This window comes from Octopus sinensis, linkage group LG9, assembly GCF_006345805.1.
Source record: "Octopus sinensis linkage group LG9, ASM634580v1, whole genome shotgun sequence".
Taxonomy (NCBI): Eukaryota; Metazoa; Mollusca; class Cephalopoda; order Octopoda; family Octopodidae; genus Octopus; species Octopus sinensis.
In genome coordinates, this window is record NC_043005.1 from 64,203,913 (window position 1) to 64,227,327 (window position 23,415).

General features: G+C 38.3%; 2 long non-coding RNA genes across 2 annotated transcripts; both read left to right on the top strand.

Annotated features, from left to right (window-relative positions):
• The first annotated feature begins 704 nt into the window (after positions 1-704).
• Positions 705-13,719, top strand: LOC118764864. Its single transcript, XR_005000687.1, has 3 exons — positions 705-715; positions 6,404-6,409; positions 13,466-13,719. It is a non-coding gene; the product is annotated as an uncharacterized LOC118764864 (long non-coding RNA).
• On the top strand, positions 1,955-5,939 carry LOC118764862. The gene is made up of 3 exons (XR_005000685.1): positions 1,955-1,965; positions 2,181-2,184; positions 5,716-5,939. It is a non-coding gene; the product is annotated as an uncharacterized LOC118764862 (long non-coding RNA).
• Positions 13,720-23,415: the final 9,696 nt, after the last annotated feature.

A 23,415-nucleotide genomic window follows, 5' to 3' on the forward strand; every position in this document is an offset into this window, starting at 1 on the left:
TAATAGTGTGTCGTTATTTATCACCAAATTTGTTTTCGTCGAGTAAACATATAATCAGAGCTCTACCAGTCGTAATTATCCAGGCTTTTCCCAAAGCGCATTGCACCTATATACACACCCATAATATGCTAGCCCTTTCTAACACAGCATATATACATATATATATGCATACAACTAAAAATAAGGGTGTCTGAGAGACACCACCATTCCGAAATAGCAGTCAAAAGCCTGACTCTAAGAACCACGTTAAATGTTCATATCTCATGGTGCGATATGAACATTTAACGTGGTTCTTAGAGTCAGGGTTTTGACTGCTATTTCGGCATAGTGGTGTCTCTCAGACACCCTTATTTTTAGTTGTAAAAAATTATTACCTTTGTATGGTATTTTTCCCATGCTGGCCACTTGATAATATCGATATTATCCTTATTTATAAATATATATATGCATAGATATATATATGTGTGTGTATATATATATATATATATATATATATATGTATATATATATATATGTATATATGTATATATATATTTATATATGTATATATGTTATATATATATATATATATGTGTGTGTATATATATATATATGTGTATGAGTATATGTATATATATATATGTATATATATATATGTATATATATATATATATATAATTAGAAAATAGTGATACAAGAAGGTACCAATGATTGCTCGAAATAGCAAAAGATAACTGTACGACGCTATGTGAAACTTCACTGAGTGTATACAAGTCTTGTAAATATACCTAGCCACGTCTCTCTAGACGATACATTAATTTATTTCGCCATGTTTCAAGCCAAGTACAAGACAGTTTGTCAGTTGCTTTTAAAGCAAATTGCGTCTGAACAAGGAAGGTTTTATAAGAAAGAAGACGAAAAGAAAAACACAGTGGATTAACCAACGTTACAATAAACGAATGTCAGAAAACGTAAGCAAAATATTAATTTTTTTACGATGTGTCCGGTTGCCTATTTTTAAATTCCGCCATGATGTATTTCTTACAATGCGGACATAAAGAAAAATCTCGTTCCTGAAATTTACACAGTCGTAGGAGTCTCTCAAGATCTTTAAGAGATATAGCTTCTCAAGGGAACATATTGAACATCCTTTTGACCGTTAATATACATTGATATATATTAGCATATATATGAACAAAATAATCTTATGAATTTGTATAGCAAAATGAACTAGGAGTGTATTGGATGCTTTACATGCTAAATTCTTAGTTTGTTAACTTTCTACTGGAGACGCAAAACGCTTAAACACATTTCATCGTCGATCTAAAATTTCCACCAATCAACGCGTTGGTATTATTATATGTAATGAAATAAATGGAATAGAAAGTGTATCTTGGCAGTATATGAATTGCAGCAGAGACAGCCCGAACAAATAACTAACTGAAACACACACTAAGATGACTGTCACAATTCACTTCACACTCACACACACACACATATGTATATGTATATGTATGTATGTATGTATGTATGTATGTATGTATGTATGTATGTATGTATGTATGTATGTATATTTATAAATTGGATATACTATTATATAACCAAAGTGACAAAACAATTGAAGAATCTAGCTCTCTCTACAGACGGGATTGCGAAAAAATGTAAGAAAATAAGGAACATGGAACTAGACCTCAAAATATCTTAGGAAAAAAAACTTCGCTAAAGGAACACCGAGCAGTGGAGAATATAAAAGCTAGTCCTAAATTCTTTTTTCCTGTTGCTAAGCATGGCCCACTAATGGACCAAAATGGCTCATATACTAATGATTCATCACAAATATGTGCACTCTTGAGTCAACAATGCAACAGTGCCTTCTTTCAACCTATGATTGACAAAATAGTGCATAATCCAAAGGAATTCTTTGATCCCCAGAATTCAACTGCACAGACACATCTAGAGATTTTAGATATCATGGAAGAAGACATAGTTACAGCTATTAATGATCTATATCGAAATTCAGCACCAAGACCAGATGGTCTCCCAGCCATACTATAGAAAACTTGCAAAAACAGACTCGCCAAGCCATTAAAGTTACTATTTCAAAAGTCGCTTGAAACCGGCATATTCCTAGAACTATTGAAAGAAGCAACAGTAACACCTATCCATAAAGGATGTAGCAGGGCAGAAACTAAAACCTACAGACCAGTTTCTCTCACGTCACACACATCTGAAATTGAAGAACGCTTTGTCCGAAACAGAATAACTGCATATCATGAGGAAAACAACCTCTTAGATAATACATAGCATGGTTTTCGGACTGGACGAGGTTGCCTAACACAACTATTATAACGCCATAACACTATTCTCAATAATCTCCTAAATGGAAAGGACACTGACTGCATACACCTTGATTTTGCTAAAGTGTTTGTCAAGGTTGATCATAGAGTCATCTATCTTAGGATAAGGGATCTTAGTATCATAGGAAAACTTAGAGAATGGCTCTTTGACTTCCTACGGGATAGGAATCAATCTGTTGCTGCCAACAGTTACCTCTCAGCAAGGTCATCCGTAATAAGCGGTATACTTCAGTGTTCGGTTCCAGGACCATTATTATTTACCATAAGCCTATCAGTCATAAGCTCACAAGTGCAATCGGCCCACTTAATGACGACAAAAGAATATCAACGGCAATCCAAACTCCAGCAAATGCCATCATACTCCAAAATGACCTAAATATCATTTATCAATGGATAGATAAAAATATGAAATTTAATACATCAAAATTTCAAGAACTTCATTATGGAAGGAATAGACAGAAATCCCAATATATGGCGCGAGGTTCAGAACACTGACGATATACGGGATTAAGGAATAATCATGTCAAATGATGCATCTTTCATCAGTCACATCACCAAACTGACCTCTAAATACAGACATCTCACAGGATGGATACTGTGAACCTTACGACAAGAGAACCGGTAGTTATACTAACACTATGGAAAACCATAGTTCTGAGCAGATTAGATTACTACTCACAGCTTAGGTACCCAAATTCACCCGGTCTCATAGAAGAAATTGAAGGGTTACAAAGAACACTCACTAGTAAAATAACTTCAGTTAATGGCCTCAATTACCGGGAACGCCTGAAAATTCTACGATTCTTCTTTCTTCAATGCCGAAGAGAGAGATATACAATTATATACGTATGGAAGATCCTGAGGGTGGGGCATGTTCCAAACATCGGCATTAAAGTGAATTTCAATGCTCGAACTCACGAGCAAAAACATTCTACTGTACCAGTCTAATATTCAGAAGTCCCAAAGAGATTAGAAATATAAAAGGGACCTCTACTGAAACATTAAAAAATCATTGGATGAATTCGAACGACGATACCGGACCAACCAATCATTCAATGACACACTCAGGGGAGATCAGCAACTAGAAACTCGATCATCGACCAATTTCCAATCACAAAGCGACAACAAAATATATAAAAAAAATCAAGGCCGTGTTCCGACATGGCCTCTGTCCGATGATTGACACCATTAAAAGAATAAAAGGATACAGAATCTATGATATAAAACATATACACAATATATATTGTATATGTATAAATTATATATACTATTCGAAGTACACTATCTGTATTTATCATGTATATAATATATACTGTATATAATATATATATATTACGGAGATGTACTCGCATAGCAAGTGATTTGATCTGAGATCGTGTGCTGGAACGAAAACAATTGCAGCGTGGAAGGTGTTTGTAAGCCATTTAAGTTTAATTTGTCAACATATTTTCGTCGCTAAAATCCGCGACCTCTTCACTGACAAACATCCGTGCTGCATATATATATATATATATATATATATATATATATATATATATATATATATTGTTTATATATATTGCATATATATTGTGTGTATATATACTGTATATATATATAAATATGTGTGTGTGTGTGTGTGTCTGTGTTATAATTTAGAACAAACAGTAAAAGGTTGTCATTACGGTATGCATATATATATATATATATATATATATATATATATATATATAAATAATATGTATATATATAAATAGTCTTATTCTTTTGCTCTTACTTTGTATTATTATTATTATTATTATTATATTATTATCATTATATTATATATATATTTGTGTATGTGTAAAGTAGGTTTAGAAAAAAACCATTGGTTTCATATCTAGCGGAAACTAGACATCTCTTCCGTTTTTCTAAACAGTAACCGTTCTCTGCAATATATATAATATTACATGTAATGTATATTACATACGGACACACATACATACATATATATTTATATATGCGTGCGTGCGTGTGTGTCTGTGTCTATGTGTATTTTAATATTATACATAATATATATGTACTGCATATATAATATATATATGTATATATGTATGTATATATATATAAATATATATGTATATATGTGTATATATATATAAATATATATGTATATGTGTATATATATGTATATATAATATATATATATATATATGTATATATATATATATATATATATGTATATATATATATATATATATATATATATATGTATGTATATATATATATATATATAATATATATATATATATATATATATATACACACACTTTTGTCTGACTTACCATAAATATAACATAATTTTATTTTATAGAAATTCCACAATTAAATTCGTTGATTGCTGGCTTAAGGTTGAACAGATACTGTATTACAGTCAACAAATAAGATTGCACAGTAAATTAAAGTTACTTTGTTTCTATTTTTGTATGTTTTATTGAGCTGTCGTTTCTAAAATGAGTTTATTAAAATCATGCTGTTCTTTCATTACAGCTGGAAGGGAATCATTCTTTCTAGATTGTGGGGTTTCTGTTGTTATGTCATGTTTAATTACAGACGCGATTGAAATATTATTTCAACCTGATCTGTTCAAATGCTTCAGAAAATACAAGTATTGATAATATTTATATAGAATTATGCATAGAATATTTATTAAACCTATCTCAAACTCCTCCAGGAAGCACGACAAGTTGTTTTGTCAGTATATTTTCGTATGTGTGAGTGTGCACATACACAAGTGTGTCTATAAACACACGCAGACACGTATACACAAATGTGTGTGTGGGTGTTGCAAAGTTTGGGACAAGGTGAGAAATTTCGGGAGGGAGGATAACACGATCGATCCCAGTGATCAACTGGTACTTATTTTATCGACCCCGAGAGGATGAAATGCGAAGTCGACCACGGCGAAATTTGAACTCAAAACGTAAATACGGACGAAATGTCGCTAAGCATATTTCCCGTCGCGCTAACAATGTGTGTGTTGAAAGTGTTTTTTGTTTGAAGAAATTTTAACGGGTGTTCATTCTAATGAATCTGGCTATGGTAGGTCAGAATCTGTAAATGACAAACTAATTCAGTGGTCTGTTTGTCGAGACAATGGTTTCATTAAGTCGCCATCACAGCTCACTAATTCATATGTAATTCAGAAATGACGAAAAAATACTTGCAGTTGTAGGATGGGATTCAAACAAGAATTTTGAGGGCTGAAAAAGGAAAACCTCTTGCAGTTTTAAGTTACCATAAATTCTGTGTTAAGTTTGTTGCATTTTCAGATGATGGCCTTCTTGCTGCTGGATCTCAAGATGGATCCATTAGTTTGTGGGATATCTATAGGTAGATATGTTAAAATTAAATGTTTCAGGTTTACTAGAAGATGGGAGAATGCAGTAGATAAGGAGCTAATATTACTTCAATTACACAGATTTGCAGATTCTTCATGCCAGCCTTTTTGGAGAGTCTACTGAATGAGTAATGTGTAAGGATTTTTAGGGAACATTTTTACAACTGGGTTTTTATTGTTAAAGTTGACTAAGCTAACAGAGGATGTTCGCAGTAAGACAGAAAGAACATTTCTCTAAAGTTACAATCAAATATTTGAAATGGTGTATCAAGTGAGAACCTCCTTCAACCATCTTGTAAATATATATATAAGGCATATCTTTATACAGGCATATGTGCATGTGCACGTTTTAATAAAGACAAGAATTTCAACGAAATGTTTCCTTCTTGTACCGACTGTTTTTAATAAAAAAAAAACATATTGAAACCCAGACCAAATGTTTTGATAGGAGAGTATTGTAGTTAGCTTGAAGCATTGCGTATTGTTTGTAAAGAATAAAAAGTTTTTAATAGTACAACAAAGGGCTATATGTCTGTTCTAATTTAGTCATCCATAGTCTGTTATTTCGGAATAATATTCCTCCTTCAGATATTCTTAGATGGAATCGCTGCTATAATCGGTTTTCCAACTTCTTTTCTTTTTCTTTTTATTATTTTTTTTTTTTGTTTTTGAAGCGTCTTAGCAGTGGTCTTCCAGAATTCCTCATAAGAAGTGCGTGATGTCGACCATATCTCAATCTCGTGCTGGTACATCCGTAGCGCTGCTTCTAAGTTATGTATTATACGTGCAGCTTCTATTTTTCCCTTCTATTTTTCTTTTCTCTTTTTTTTTTTGTTATAAACTACAGATGAGCATATTATCAAAAATGAACCTACACGCATCCAGATGTAGCTAAATAATATATTGATTACCAAACTCCAGCCTGTTGTTGATTTGGGGCCCTAGTTTGTGTATGAGTATAGCTTCCTTAATTCTTAGATTACCCAAATTTATTTCATTAGCCTCAATTGTGACTGTTATTCTTTTGTTGGTGTTCCGGCATCTGTCTAGATGTTTTCTGAAGGAGGAGGCTCTCGTGTTCAGATGTTCTTTGATGCGGACGTGTGACGGTCTTGTTGTGCTACCCACATAGAACTTGTTGCATTTGTTACATTGTATTCTATACACAACATTTACCCGTTGGCATAAATCTACGTCACGAATGGGACAGTTTGTTAGTGTGCATTGATTGTTGTCCCTTGTTCGTTTCTTTGTGAGGTGTCTTCTCAGAGAGGGGCTGGGGTGGGCTAGTTGTATGTCTAGCCCTTCTCTTCTTATGGCTTTTCGGATGGATGTAGTTATCCTCTCGCTAAAATGGGGTATTTTAATGAAGCATGTGTTGCTGGGTTTTTTATGTGTTCGGTGTGTTGCCCGTCTTGGGTACTTTAGCCGATTTACAATGGATCTAGGAAGCATTTTGTGTAGGTCACTTTGTCCTCCGTTCTGCTGCACTTGCCCTGGATGCGTGCAAGTTCATTTCTGACGTATCCTATTTTGGTACCGAGTGAAAGTGCTGAATTGTATTGGACAAATATATCTCTACTGGCTGCTTTCCTGTGGAACTCGGTGTGGATCTCCCCTTCTTCCGTTATATTCAGTTTGAAGTCAAGTAGTGATAGCGATTCAGTGATGTCGGGATGTTCTGTAGTGAACTTTATGTTCATGTCCATGTTATTGAACGTCGTGAATATTCTGTCAACCTCTTCACGGGAGGATGTGAGTATGAGGATGTCATCTATGTACCTGATGAAGAAGGCGCAAAAGCGGCAGATGTTGAGTGCTCGACGTTCTAGATGGTTCATATAAGTGATTGCTAGTAGGCCCGAAAGACTGGATTACATTGGGGATTGATCCTCAAGATTGACGGAACTACAAACACCAGAATTACAGACTTATAACTTGTACATACAATATACAAAGCATTATACGTTCTAAGTGCCCTACCAGATAAAGAAATGATCGAAAGATGGCAACAGGAAGCCACCTTTGCACTCTCCCATTTAAATTCAATGACTAACACTGTATGTCAACAAATTTGACAATCGTTATTTCTCTATTTTATAAAGGAGAAAGATGACGGAGCATATGATTATATACTGTTTTCAACTGGGGTTTGACAGGGGAAAGAACTCATAGAAACGTATATTCTAATACGGGTGTAACCATGTAAATTTGAATTAAGTGGGGAGTCGAATATTACAATTTCAATCATTATAAAAGTGTAGATTCGTCACGTAAAGGATATTGATTTATTCGTGCGATCTGGAATAGGGGAAGTAGCGGTTAAGGAAGTGGAACGGGTGTATGTGTTAGATGGATCTAGCTATCTGCGGGTATGCAGATAGCTAGCTCAAATAGACAGAGACCATTAGAGTAACGCGAGATAAAATTGAGAGAAAACTGTTCGTGTCATAATTTATAGCTGTTGCGTGTTGTTTAGAAAATATTTTCATGCTTGTAGCGTGTGGGTATAGAAATACTTGCCGATAATCTCTGCTCAAACTTAAATCGCTTGTCAGGCTTAGTCTCCACGAAGTGTATCGAAAGTAATTTTGCCAGACAGAGCTAATCTTTCTTCACACTATTAGTTATCTCTTGTGTACGACTATTAAGAGAAGTGAAACGGCTGATCAGACAATTCAGCTACTATTGCAGCCTAGACATTGCCCACCTCCACAACACTCCACGACGCTAATTTTATTTGATACATAGCATAATATGATTTTTTTTATTTTTCTACACTGTATGAATAGAAACTCTCATCTTATACCACCAATTTTATTTAAAATTACTTCTTATATCTCCTTTTAAGTTATTAATTGTTTATATGATCAATAATATTTAAGTTTATTTACAGATATATTATTCTTTATCCCCGTCTGTCTTGATAGACAATGGGTTGCGCCAAGGGTGGGACCTACTTTGATGATGTGCAGCGTCTGCTGTGACTGAACAGTCCAATTCTAGAGTGGCAGTCCTTGGTACAGTTGCTGCACACGAACATCGATGGGTACGTGTGGGGTGTTGCTGCAGTTGTCCTCCTCCTGTCCCGCCTGTCCAACCACAGCTGTGCTCTCTTCTCCTCAGCCATGGAAACGCCTTTCCTCACCGTCCGACGCCAGGCAGAGCGGTCAGCAGCTGTTTCCTCTCACGTGTCCACACAGATGTTGGCAGTCCTCAGGTCGCGCTTGCACACGTCCCTGTATCGTAGCCGTGGACGTCCCTTGGGTCGGGATCCCGTGGTGAGATATATTATAACAATAATATAACATAATAAAACAAGAAGTGTCCAAATTCAAGAGCACCTAAAAACTAGTTGCCGTCTCTAAATCGCAACAAATTCATCGTTATAAAATACATTTCTTGAGAGATTAACAAGTCCATTTTCAACTCAAAGTGGCTCTACTAAAAAGTAAATAAAATAAAACAGAAAGTGCGTCCGCCTAACCAGCAAATAGGCGGTCGATATTTAGAATTAGTTAAGGGAAAATGCTGTGATATGATTATTTTCCAAACAATAAAAACAACAGAAAAATCGTAGAAATCAATAAGACACTAAGATGTTCCTCAGATATTCCAGAACGCAAACAACTGGAATGCACCCAGAAAGGACAATGTCACGAAGTTCTGATTAAAATATCTAATAATTGCCAACGAAGTACTTTCAAATATTTGACAATTTACTGAAAAAAAAAACCTCGAACTGTCTACAGATGAGGGATTGATCCTCAAGATTGACGTAACAACAAACACCAGAAATACAGATCTATAAGTTCTGCATACAATATACAAAGCATTATAAGGTGGCGAGCTGGCAGAAATGTTAGCACGCCGGGCGAAATGCGTAGCCGTATTTCGTCTGCCGTTACGTTCTGAGTTCAAATTCCGCTGAGGTCGACTTTGCCGTTCATCCTTTCGGGGTCGATAAATTAAGTACCAGTTACGCACTGGGGGTCGATGTAATCGACTTAATCCGTTTATCTGTCCTTGTTTGTCCTCTCTGTGTTTAGCCCCTTGTGGGTGGTAAAGAAATAGGTATTTCGTCTGCCGCTACGTTCTGAGTTCAAATTCCACCGAGGTCGATTTTGCCTTTCATCCTTTTGGAGTCGATAAATTAAGTACCAGTTGCCTACTGAGGTCGTGCCAATCGACTGGCACCCTCCCCAATAGATAACTGCGTATGTAAAGAAAAAAACATAATTTTACAGATCGAAATGAAAGAGTTAACATTTTAAAAAATCCCCAATAGCTAATTGATGAACTCTCTTTTTATCTCTACCTCTCTCTCTCTCTTTCAAACACACACACACACATACACACACACACACTATCTTTCTCCATTTAGTATCTTCCTGATGCTACTATCTGTAGCCACCATATTAAAAGATTAATTACAGATAAACCTATTGTGAGATGATAGTCAAATATCTTTGTTTCGAAACGTCGCAAATGGAAACGTTAGGAAATCTTCTTTCATACGTTGTACATATTCACTTGGGAGATAAGTTTGAACATGGATTGGAAAAAGGCGTCCAAGCAACCTCCGATAGAGGAAAAGTGATAAACACCAATATCACATTAGATAAGAAATAACGTTTATGTAATTAGATTAAAGGCAGACAAATACTTCGCAAACTAATGAATTAGATAATTTACAAAACACACAAAATAAATAAATATTCAGAAGGAATTTGTGGACACATTAGATCAATACTAAAATTAAGGTAATATGTATCAATGCTCTTATGGCTCTAGTAATAACTAATCAGAGATAAAATTCTCAATGGGAAGCCAAGTGAGAATAAACGAGACTAGATACATGAACAAAGAAAATAACTACTGAGAAATATCAATAACCATGAAGACAGGGAGATAGGGATCTTCCATTAAGTAATAAACAGTTATAAAATATCTACAGAAGGACTATAAAAATAGATAGCAAAGAATATAATAGAAATGTCTACTTAACATGAACGAAACAATTCTGAGAAGCTGTTTGGTTTTTATAGATGTGGAAATGACAGTTGACGTTCAAATCATGTGATTGGGGGTCTAATCCTAATGCAAGGTACCTTGAAAAGTGTCGTTTACCTTGGCTTGATGCCGACCATGCATAGGGTGAAACGATAGACGGACACTATGCAAAATGTGTGTGTGTATGTGAAACAGAATACACGTAAATGTTTTTCTGTGTGTGTGTACTGATTTATATTCTCATATTACAAGCTGAGAGAATTCCAATTTAAGGCAATACCTCGATACTTAAAGTTTCGTAGAAATATTTATTTAGATGATAGCTCAAACAAATCTTATTAATGCAATCTTCATAAATAAATATAGATGAATATGGATGAATAAAGATAAATATATCCATACATGAGCGTGTATGTGTGTGTATATGTGTGTGTGAACGAGTGAGTATGAGGGTGAGTGTCCTCGCGGTTTGTGCGCTTGTTCACGACCATAATCTTTTATCTACTACCTTTTTCTTGTTTCAGTCATTTGATTGCAGCCATGCTGGGGCACCACCTTGAAGAGTTTTAGTCGAATAAATCAACCCTAAGATTATTTTCTTAAAAGCCTAGTACTTATATTCTATCGGTCTCTTTTGCCGAATCGCTAGGCTACTGGGACGTAAACACACCAGCACAGGTTGTGAAAAGATGGTGGGTGAGAAACATGGGCACGCACACACACACACACACACATATATATATATATATATATATATATATATATATATATATATATATATATATATATATATATATATATATATATATATGTATATATATATATACGACGGTCTTCTGTTTCCGTCTACCAAATCCATTCACAAGGCTTGGGTCAGCCCGAGACTATAGTAGAAGACACTTGCCCAAGGTGCGACGCAGTGGGACTGAACCTGAAACCATGTGGTTGAGAAGCAAGCCTCTTACCACATTGTCCGGCCTGCACCTGGTTTTATTCCTTGAACTGGCGGTACGTTTTATCCTTGAGCGTGGCACATTGCTTCGCATGACTAGAGTTTACTGGCTGAAGATTAGTTATTACCTGGTGGCTATTGCAAATTTCTCTCCTTCCATGCGTCGCATCTTGGATGTTCTGCTGGATCAAAGGATAAGAGAGTTGAGAATGTGTCTGTCTTCTCACAGCTACAACGATGTCTAAAACAATTAACGAAAGCATGATATATGTTACTGAGTCAAACTCGTGCGCAGGTCACGGCTGGCTGTCTTTCAGACATATAGGTAAGAGAGGTAAAAGGATTTTATTGATACAAGAACATGATCGGTATCTTTTCATTGTCCCCAGTAAGATGTAAAATTTGAACTCAGAATGTAAAAAAGATTGAACATTAATGCTGCAAGGAATTATCAACTGATGACTCTCTATTAAATGCATTCATAAAAATAACTTCCGTCATTAATATTTTCTTAATAATAATAATAATCATTATTATTAGAAATTATTATGAAGATGGTGAGCTGACAGAATCGTTTGCTGTGCATTTCTTCTCTTTATGTTCTGAGTTCAAATACCACCGGGATTGATTTTGCCTGTCATCCTTTCGGGGTCGATAAAATAAGTACCAGTTGAGCACTGGGGTTCAATGTAATCGACTTAACCCCTGTCCTGAAACTGCTGGCCTTGTACCAAAATTTGAAACCATGCTTAGATTATCAAAATGAAGAATCCATGTAATTACACAGATATTAAACATTTGAAAATAGGTGGTAGATTGGCTGGATTGTATGGGCGTTGGACTAAAATGCCTTACGGCATTTAATAACGATCATTTTATGCTTTGAATTTATATTCTGCTGGGGTCATCTTTGCGCTTTGATAAAATAAGCTACCTATTTCTTTATAACCCACAAGGGGCTAAACACAGAGAGGACAAACAAGGACAGACAAACGGATTAAGTCGATTATATCGACTCCAGTGCGTAACTGGTACTTATTTAATCGACCCCGAAAGGATGAAAGGCAAAGTCGACCTCGGCGGAATTTGAACTCAGAACGTAACGGTAGACGAAATACGGTTACGCATATCGCCCGGCGTGCTAACGTTTCTGCCAACTCGCCGCCCTATAAAATAAGCTACCAGTCAGATACGGTCATCGATATAACTGACTGCAACCCCTTCTAAAATTTGGGTCCTAGTGACGGTATATGAAAATAAGAGAAAACATCTTGTACATTTGTTATATACAATTGTTATATACACTCTCTCTCCTTCTCTCACACACACACACTCTTTTCCCCTTCTCTAGCTTGTGATTTAAGGTCAAACTTTCCTCACTGCGAGCATAATCATATTTACAGAGCTTAAATCTGTTGATTCATAAAGTACACAGCAGGATACGAGGAAAATTGCTTCAGTCTGCTCCGACAATTAGTGAGTATAAACAATTTAAAAGGGAAATAATTAAGTTTACCGTCACGAAAAATGAATGTCTTAAAGTAAACCAATTTATTCCTGTTTTGTTCTACCGATTCATAGACGGCAGATATTTACTGTTCTTTTAACACGCAAACGTCAGGCCATTGACTCTATTTACACATATCTACTTAACGTACCCATACTAAATTGATGAGTATATGTCTCGGCTATGATAAAGTTAAATAATGTGATTCTGATAATAACCATAGCTAACGAGCTTTCTGTTTATCATTATGTCCACCATACAACTTCTCTCAAGACAGCATTCATTACCACAGTGGAAAGAAGGGAAGATTCCCTTCGCACATGAATGACCATGGGCTTGCATCTAGAAAGTTACCCTCCGAGGCACAAGTCCGGGCAAAGTTGTTTATGGAAGACCAGCAGTCCCCCATGAATACCAGCCTTCCCACTCCATGCTACCAATGTTATCCAAAGGAAAGGTAAAAGCCGATGTAGTTTGGCACCAGTGACGTTGCAACTCATTTCTACAGCTGAGTGAACTGGAGCAACGTGAAATAAAGTGATCTTGCTCAAGAACACAACACACACAGCCCAGTCCAGGAATCGAAGTCACTACCTCTTCATTGTGAGCCCAACGTTCTAACCACTGAGCCACTGTGCATTACCACAGTAGTTCACATTCATTTGAATCCATCTAAAACTTACTCCTTACTTGTATTTGCTAGCCCTCGGTAGGCTATGTGGTGGCTAGCTGTTTCTGATATAAGTACCAGACTAGAAATTTATAGGGAAAGGTACTTCACTGGTTGAAAGACAGAGATGGCTTCAGTGGGATTCAAACTCGGAATATAAGGCACTAGAACAAATACTGCTCGTCATTTTTACGGAGCTCTAACGATTCAGCCAATTCACCGGCCTTATTCAGACTCAGGAATAGCAATTTTTAGACGATAACATTTAACAGATGTCATCGACCTCGTTACTTGACTGGTACTTTATTTTATCGACCCCGAAAAATGAAATGTAAAGTTAACCTCAGTGGCATTTGAACACGAACAGTAAAGAGCCGAAACAAATAGCGGAAGACATTTTCCCGACGTTTTAACGAATCTGCCAATCCCCTGTCCGATCATCAAATATTATAACACAGTAATATTAACCTTATCCGACAACAATAATCCTCCAATAAGGTATGGCGTGAAATATTTCAGACATTAACCTTCTGTATCAGACTAAATTTGAATTGCGAATTGCAAGCAATGAGAATTTAATGAGTACATCAGTATAATCATTCAATCTACTAAAAATAAATAACAGTTAAATCTCTCTCAAATTCCAATTCACTGTCTTCCAAAAAGGAGATAATATAGTGCGGGATATTTAGTACAGAAAAAAAAAGCCACTGGCTGATCACAGCTGACCTGGAGTTAAACAATGTCAATAACATATTCTGATGTTCATCTATACGTTTTGTAATACTTTAGTCACATTTATAATGAATATTTATTGTCAATACTGAATAACTCTCATGACATTTTTTAAAATAATTTTTTCATCATTTTTGACGCAAGACCAGCAATCTTCAGGGGAAGGACAAGTCGATTACATCGTCCCTAGTACTTCACTAGTACTTTGTTTTATCTGATAAAAAGGTGAAAGGCAATGTTGGCCTTGGTGGGATTTGAAATCAGAACGTAAAGAGCCGGACTACTCGTAAATGCCGCTAACCATTTTATCCGATACGTTAATGATATTGCCATCCCACCGTCTTACATATTCTTCTGACTAACAGTTTTAAAGTTTGGCATAAGTCGATTACATCGATCCAAGAGCACAAGGATGAAAGGCAAAGTCAACTTCGGCTGAATTTGAACTCGGAACGTAAAGACGGATGAAATGTCGTTAAATATTTTGTTCGGCGTGCTCACGGTTCTGCTAACTGCACCTTTCTATTTTTTAATAATCCTTTCAACTTGAAGGCATAATGCCTGAAATTTGTGGAGAGGGGGTCTAGTTGATTATATCGACCCCAGTGCTGGTCCTTATTGAATATTAATACTCAGCCACTTCCACTATAACCAGCACAAGATCCAATCCCTGCCGCGATGTGATAGTGACTTGCGTGCTTCAATGACCCGAGGAGCTATGTTGAGAAGATCAAAGGTTAAGGTCCAGACTAACCTCTAGCCAGAGATAAAAATTGCTTTGCTGTGGGGCAAGCACGTTTTTTTTTTAGAATAAAAGCAAAGCCACAGAAGCTTTGATGACAATACAAAAACCAACAAGACGTGGAAAAGAAAAGCCTTCCATCAAAGAAAGCAGGATACCAAAACAGGCTGAAAAAGCAGGGATCCAAATGGAAAGAAGCAGAAACTACAAACCAGAATGGAGCAAAGGACTGAAGAAGGAGACTTACACTATAACTCAATGAGTAGGCAGCTCACTTGTTCGACCAACTACAAAACTCCTCTTCGAAACCGGTGCAGATCCATATATCTTGCTTTACCAAACTTACAAGTCGAAACTCCTTTCGGTGTTGAAACACTATGATTAAACTTTACGGATATTTAAAATTGCTCTTATGTGAACAACTGCATAACAATGTCTTCTTTTTTCTATCTACACTTTAGATTTAGTAGGCAATGAATTCAGACGATGTCTTGGAATTGCTGTGTCTAAAACAGCATTTGGTTTGATAAACGGAAAATAAATTTGCCGCGAATATTGGATTGCTCAGTGAGAAACTAGATAAATTGACAAATAGACAAGCTGTAACCAGTTAATGGGAGCTTTTTTTATGGTGAATTCGCTCCTACACAAAGACAAAGAGTATTCAATAATCTTAGTACAATAATTTCAGATGCTAGAGTTCGATCCCAGACAAGGGCTGTGTGTACAGGGTGTTTGAGCTAAATTTGACAGTTGGCTTAAAAGGAAAAAAAAAACACAATATTCCATTCAAAAATGGAAGTATTTTACAAAATCAAAAATATCAATTAGATTATGGCTTCTTGGATTTAACAGTTTACTCGAAGTAGTTGCTCTCAGCTTCTATCACAGCCTCAAGACAGCTCTCAAACCTGGCGCATGCTTCCTCATTGTGTCTGTGGGAAGAACTTCCTACACCTCTGATTTTGGTCACCAGTTCGGCCTTGCTGTTAGAAGTAGAGCAGCTGGTGTATTTATCAACCGCACCTCACACATAGTAATCCATGGGATTACAATTGGAGTAATTAGGATGCCAGAAATTGTAGGTGGTCAAGTTGTAGAAATACTCCAACAACCACTTCTGACACTTTCCGGTGGTATGGATAGATGGCGTGATAGATAGATAGATAGATAGATAGATAGATAGATATAGATAGATAGATAGATAGATAGATAGATAGATAGATAGATAGATAGATTAGATAGATAGATAGATATAGATAGATAGATAGATAGATATAGATAGATAGATAGATAGATGATAGATAGATAGATAGAAGATAGATAGATAGATAGATAGATAGATAGATAGATAGATAGATAGATGATAGATAGATAGATAATAGATAGATAGATAGATAGATAGATAGATAGATAGATAGATAGATAGATAGATAGATAGATAGATAGATAGATAGATAGATAGATGATAGATAGATAGATAAGATAGATAGATAGATAGATAGATAGATAGATATAGATAGATAGATAGATAGATAGATATAGATAGATAGATAGATAGATAGATAGATAGATAGATAGATAGATAGATAGATAGATAGATAGATAGATAGATAGATAGATAGATAGATAGATAGATAGATAGATAGATAGATAGATAGATAGATAGATAGATAGATAGATAACTTTCTTTTATTAGCCAGACAGGGCTGAATACAGAGGGGACAAATACAAATGCAGAGCTTTTCTTTTCGAGGGTGGAAAAAAAGAAAATAAATGTAAGATTGCGATCAAAAGGGATCGAGAGGAGGGAAAAAAAGAAAATAAATCGTGTATCACAGAAATAATGATAAAAACATTGATAAAACAATATTGGGTTCATCCGTGGGAAGAAAAGCCTACAGAAAAGACCACGGGAACCTCAGTCAGGGAGGAAATAACCACATGAGATCAAAATGCTCTCTTTATTTCTTTTTTACGATCTACAGGATCATGCTCAAAATGGTTTCGTCACTAGCACGCACCATCTTTGCAACATTCACCCATCTTTTTTTTAATCTTTCGCGAGACAAAACGTCCCTCTCCATTCTCACCTTCCTTTTCAAGTGGTACTTGAAAAAGTTGATGAGCGATTGGCCAGAGAGGTAAGTGTTTGTCTCTAATCCTTTCGCTCGGGTCCACCACACACATTCTTTCACCATGGCCACCAGTACGATGAAAACTGCCTTGCCTTCCCGGTTGAGGGAAGGGGGCGGAGCAATTCCCACGATAGACTCGGCCGATAGGCGGATTCGTCCCACACGTGACAGCAGCCGTTCGGCATAAGCCCACAGGTCTGAAATGGTTGGACATTGCACGAGTGCGTGCAGAACGGTTTCGTCGCTCTGACCGCATCTCGGGCAAGTCGGTCCAGTCTGTCTGGAACCGTGTCTGTAGAGCTTATCCCGAACAGGTAATGCTTCTCGATAGCACTGCCAGGCCAGGGATCTTTGGTGGTTGTTCATAGGTCCCGGCCCGAAAGTTGTCCTGAACAGGCGGGTCAGGTGTTCCTCGTCGACGCCCAGACTCTGCCCGAGTTCGTCGTCGCACCTCCCCTCCACTAATCCTCTATAGAATGCCTTTGTTGTGATGGAGTCGCACAAGTTCGATCCCGGACGGCAGAGTTGCTTGAGAGCAACGTGACACTCGCGGTGCCATTCGCCTAGCCTCGGGCTCTGCTTGATCCATGACTGTAGTTCGTCCAAGGAGACGAGCTGCGGGAAAGCGCGCCGCACAAAAAGCGACCACACCTGTTCACCGTTGTCTATGAAGCGCCGGAGATGTCGCAGTCTCAGCGCATGTCTGCGCATCATCAACCACGGCATTCCCAGCCCTCCATTTAGCGGGTGTTGACAGCAAATTGATCGCCTAACCATCGGAACGTTTCCCTTCCACAAGAAGCGGAAGAGTATACGTTCCAGTTTGGTGATGGTAGGGTCGGGATAAGGCACGACAGTCAGACGATACTCGATGACGGATGCGATGTACGCGTTCGCCACCTCCGCCCGACCTTTTAGGGATAGCTTTCTCTCAGCCCATTTCTGGGTGAGAGTAGCCACCCTAGTCGTTATCTCGCCCCAGTTCTTCTCCATTTGGAGGTCCGGACCGAACCAGACCCTGAGCAATTTAACCGGTCCGTCCGTCCAGCGTCCCACGATGGAGACGCTGTTGGACGGCATGGGCCTGCTTCTCCAGGTGCCGAGCCGCAAGCCCACTGACTTTTCCCGGTTAATTTTTGCTCCCGTTACCGCTTCGTATTCTTTTAGTGTCTCGCCGACCAGCTCGATGTGCTCGTAGCTCGACACTATGACGGTGACGTCATCCGCGTATGCAGACACGCTCCTCCCGCATCTCAACTCTCGTGGGATGCCCCTCAGCGTCGCCAGTTTCCGCAGTAGTGGCTCAAGAGTCAATACATACAGCAGCGATGAGAGGGAGCATCCCTGACGAACCGAACGCATGATGTTAAAAGGTATGGATAGATGACCATTTACGCGAACTACTGAGCGGATGCCGCTGTATAAGGCAGCGATCCAACCGCGGAAAACTGGACCGAAACCAGCCGCTTTAAGGACAGCCTCCAAGTAGTGATGGTCTACCCTATCGAAGGCTTTTGATTGATCCAAATTGATCAGCGCCCCACCCATGCCAGGATTCTTAACTACCCTGTCTATTATGTAGCGCATCAGATGGAGGTTGTCATGAATACTTCTACCCGGCACGGCGCATGTTTGCGCCTTGTCGATTAGTTTCTTGATGACAAGCGCCAACCTCTCGGCTAACACCTTGGCCAAAATTTTCAAATCTGCGTTGAGCAGAGTGATGGGCCTGAAATTATCTATGACGTCCCCCTTGTTTGGGTCTTTCTTAATCAGTGCCACTGCTCCTCGCTTTACAAAAGCAGGAATACTCCCGTTTTGCTGCCAGTTGCAGTAGACAGCTGCCAAGACGCCTCCAAACAGTCTGGCATATGAAAATAAAGTTCGTAGGGCAGACCATCCAAGCCTGGTGACTTGTCTCTCGCGCAGCCTACCATCGCATCCTGTACGTCCGCAGCTGTGATAGGCCTTTCACAAGACTCCACCTCTCTTGCTGAGAGTCGTGGCAAGGCATGCAGGTAGGCACTAAAGTCCACCCTGCGTTCTGACCCACCACTTGTCCCAAACAGTTGGGTGAAGTGTTGTTGAAAAGCCCACACATCCTTTTAGGCTCGAGCAATTCGCGCCCCTGTTCATCTATAAGAGACTTGATGGTGGCTCTGTTGCCTCGTTGCGTCTCCACCACTCTGGCCTCTTGGGCGGCTCCAACTCCTTCGTTCCTCAGAGCACGCATCCTAGCTCTGACAACGCATCCCTCGTGTTTGGCGTTGAGGTGTTGGTCGAGGGCCAATCTCGCCGCCAGCACGTTGGACGCGATGCCAGTTCTAAGTGCCTCTTCTAAAACCTTAACTAATTCTCCCTCTATCCTATTTCGGTCTAATGCTAGGGCTTTACTGTATCTGACTGATTCTGCTTTAATTGCTTTTTTTAGGGCATACCACCATCTGTTGTTGATGATGGTACCCGTCAAAGCTCTCTTAACTAATGTGCTGATCCGGTCCCTGTAACCTGTCGTGCTGTAAAAGACGCGTTCATTTTCCAGTAACCAGGACCCTGCCTATGTGTCTTATCTAAGTCAAGTGTACAAGTCACAAACTTGTGATCTGTGTAACTGACTATATGAAATTGTGGACAACCTACACTACTTTTATCTATTGTCCTACAGAATACTCTATCTAAGTATGATCTGGACGACCCGATGCGGTTACTCCATGTCCACATTGGCACATTCGGGTGGTCCAGTCGGTACCTGTCAGACAGTTGGAAACGTCTGAGCAGGTCTTTGAGGCATTTGCATCCCCTTCTATTGCTATCTCTGCCCACGTAGTCTAGATGCGTGTCCAGGGTGGCATTCCAATCCCCCACTAAAAGTAAAGGACGAGACGTTCCCATGAAAGACTCTAGACGTCGAAAGAAATCTGGTCGGCCTGTTAAGGACGGAGCATAAACTGCTATCAGTCGAAAAGCACACTCATTGCTGCCATCGACATCCAAAACGACCAGCCTACCCTCCGGGTCTAGGAAAATTGCTCTTACTTTGAGATCCAGACTCTTCCGGAGAAGCACCGCGGTGCCACCTCCGCCCATTCTCGGTAGACACGGAGAAAAATAAATGTTGAAATGTGTACCGAAACTGTGCTGGAGTGCCCGCAAGTTGTGGAGTCTGGTCTCACTGATGGCTATGATATTCAGATTTAGTGACTTGATGTCATTTAACAGGTAGCCTTGTTTCCAAGGCGACCCCAAGCCAGGTACATTTATACTGCCTATTCTGAGCATGTTCCGATAAAAAATTGCGTTTTGCACACGAAAAGAAAGTGCAAAAAAGGAAAGAGAGAGAGAAAAGGTTATTTGTTGTTCGAAAGTCCTTTGTTTTTCACCTCACAGTCTTCTTCCATGAGGCTTTTGTATAGTTTCTTTGATGAATACTTTTGAAATCTCCCTACTGCATCAGGGTAAAGAGATTTCAGGGTGCTGTATGCGTTCTGTGTTACGTTGATTATTTTAATGTGTTGTGGTGGTGTTGTGCGTGGGTGGTTACTTGTTTTATGTCGTTTTCAGTTATGTTGGTGTTTGACCTAATGTGTTCCATTAGGTCGTGGTTGTTTGTGTTTATGGCTGTCAACATTGTTGGAGGGCTTGATGATGGTGTGTTTGTGTTGATGTGTTTGTTTTCTGTGGATGTTTTTGTTTCGGGAGTGGTGAATCTTCCTGCTTTGTTTGTTATCTTTTCTTTTCTTTTTTTTTCCCCTTTTTCTTCTCCCCCCTGTGGCTATTTGCCAATCTTCTGTGTCTTCTTCGTCTAATTACAAATCAGAAGAATCAGAGCTTGAAAGAAGGAAAATATTGGGGTCTATTGTAAACTGTGTTGATTTTGTTGTTGGTGTTGGTTAGGTTGTGGTGTATGCGGTTTTGGAGGTGGGGTGTGGGTATTTTGTGTTTGAGTGATTGTAGGAATTGTTGTGTTGTTTGGGGTGTCAATTTTGTGGGGATTTGGAGTAGTAATTGTTTCTTCACTTTCGATGAGTGTCTTTTTGGCAGATGTCCTTGGTTTGGGAGTTGGTTTATTCTTGGTTGTTGTTGTTGGTGGTGTTGCTTCTGTTCTTGGTGCAGTTGATGTGGTTGTTTGGTTGGTGAGGTTTGTTTTTTGTTGATTTTCTGTGATTAGCCCTGTTCGTGCAAAACGTGGTGTGGGTAGTAAAGCTGGTTTATTTGTTTTTTCCGGCTGCTGTTGTTGTTGCTGTTGTTTTCTTGCGGCAGATTTGCAATCTTTTTTCAAGTGTTGCTCACTGCCGCATATGTAGCAACGTGGTCTTCTGCCATCGACGACCACATACAACTTGTGGTCTTCTGATACACATATCTGGGTGGGTATTTTCTTTATGTCCTCTTGGTTTATATGTAGTAGAAATTCTACTTTTTTCCCACCCAGTTTTTGTGCTCCGTGACCGTGGTTTCTAAAATTGTGAAATCTTTCATTTTCACACATAAGGCCTTTACTAGCCATAGATTGTTAGCTATTTTTGGGACATTGTTTAAAGTGATCTTAGTCACTTTCTGTCCACGATAGCTTGGTGTTAGTTGAAGAGTTAGCGTTGAGAAACGTCTTGCTAACTCTTCAGTGTGGAATACCACTTGTATGTGTGCGAACTTGTTCCACCAGGTCACATACTCTTTGTAGTTCCAGATGGGTTTCAAGCATTTTTCTATTTTGCTTGTGTTAGCCTTCTCTGGACTTTTTGTTTTCTTATTAATTATTTTATAAATAATTGTTCTTTTTTTTTCATCTTCTAATATTTCTTGTGGTATGTTTATTTTTACTATACCATCTACTTCCATTATTAAAATGTTCGTGTCTTTTATTTGTTGTGCAGTAAAATATACTGTTGTCTTTTTTTCTTTTATCGCCTCGGCGAAATTTGTTGTTATTTTGTTATTGTTGTTGCTGGTGGTGATGTTGTTGTTGGCTGCAGTTGGTAAAATCGGTGTATTTGGTTTGATTGTGCAAGTAGGAAGGGATGGAAAATTACTTGCATAGTTTATCCCTGTATTCAAGCAGCTTTTGTCAATTTGTTTGGTGGTCACAGTCTTTTGTTTATTCCCTTCAGTTCTTGTTCTTTGAGGAGACAAGGTCTGAACGGAATTGTTGTTGTTGTTATTGTTGTTTTTGTTGTTGGCAGTGGTGTCAGTGGCAGAAGAGACAGCCGTGGCAGCAGATGTCGAAATGGTGGCGCAAATGTTATTCTTGTTGTCATTGTTATTGTTGTTGTTGTTGGTAGTTGAGGTAGTGGATGAGGTGGCGGTGGTGGTGGTGGTGGAGGCGGTGGTGGTAGAGGCGGTGGTGGTAGCAGTAGTAGTATTGTTGTTGTTGTTGTTAGTGGTGGTGTTGGTGACAGGGCTGTTACTACAAGTGGTTGCAGCGTTCATTGCAAAGTCATTGATGATTTCACTTTGCGTGCATAAATTCTTTTTTCTCTTAGCGTTTCCAGACTAGGAGAAAGCTGGTCGATAAAGGAATGCGACCATCGTTCTACAATACAATTTCTTGACATTTTCAAAATGTCGAGAAAGAAATTACAAAAATTAAATAGGGTTGAAACTGCCCCTAGGTGCGAATTCCTCCCTTGGAAAAGCACTCAAACGAAAGTTGGGTGCCTTACACACCTTATTTACAAAAATGTACACAAAATATGGGCTATAAATAGTCAAAATAAACGATTACCTTCAGAGTCGAAGTGACAGCACGTCCGTCGATAGATAGATAGATAGATAGATAGATAGATAGATAGATAGATAGATAGATAGATAGATAGATAGATAGATAGATAGATACTAAGTTATATCCATATATTACTTTAACATGTATTCAGTTTCTTGATATTGAAAATACCTTTCGTGGTTACTCTCTATGAATCGTACCTTCTTATCTTAACAAAGAACACACAGGAATTCGTAGCCCCTTAA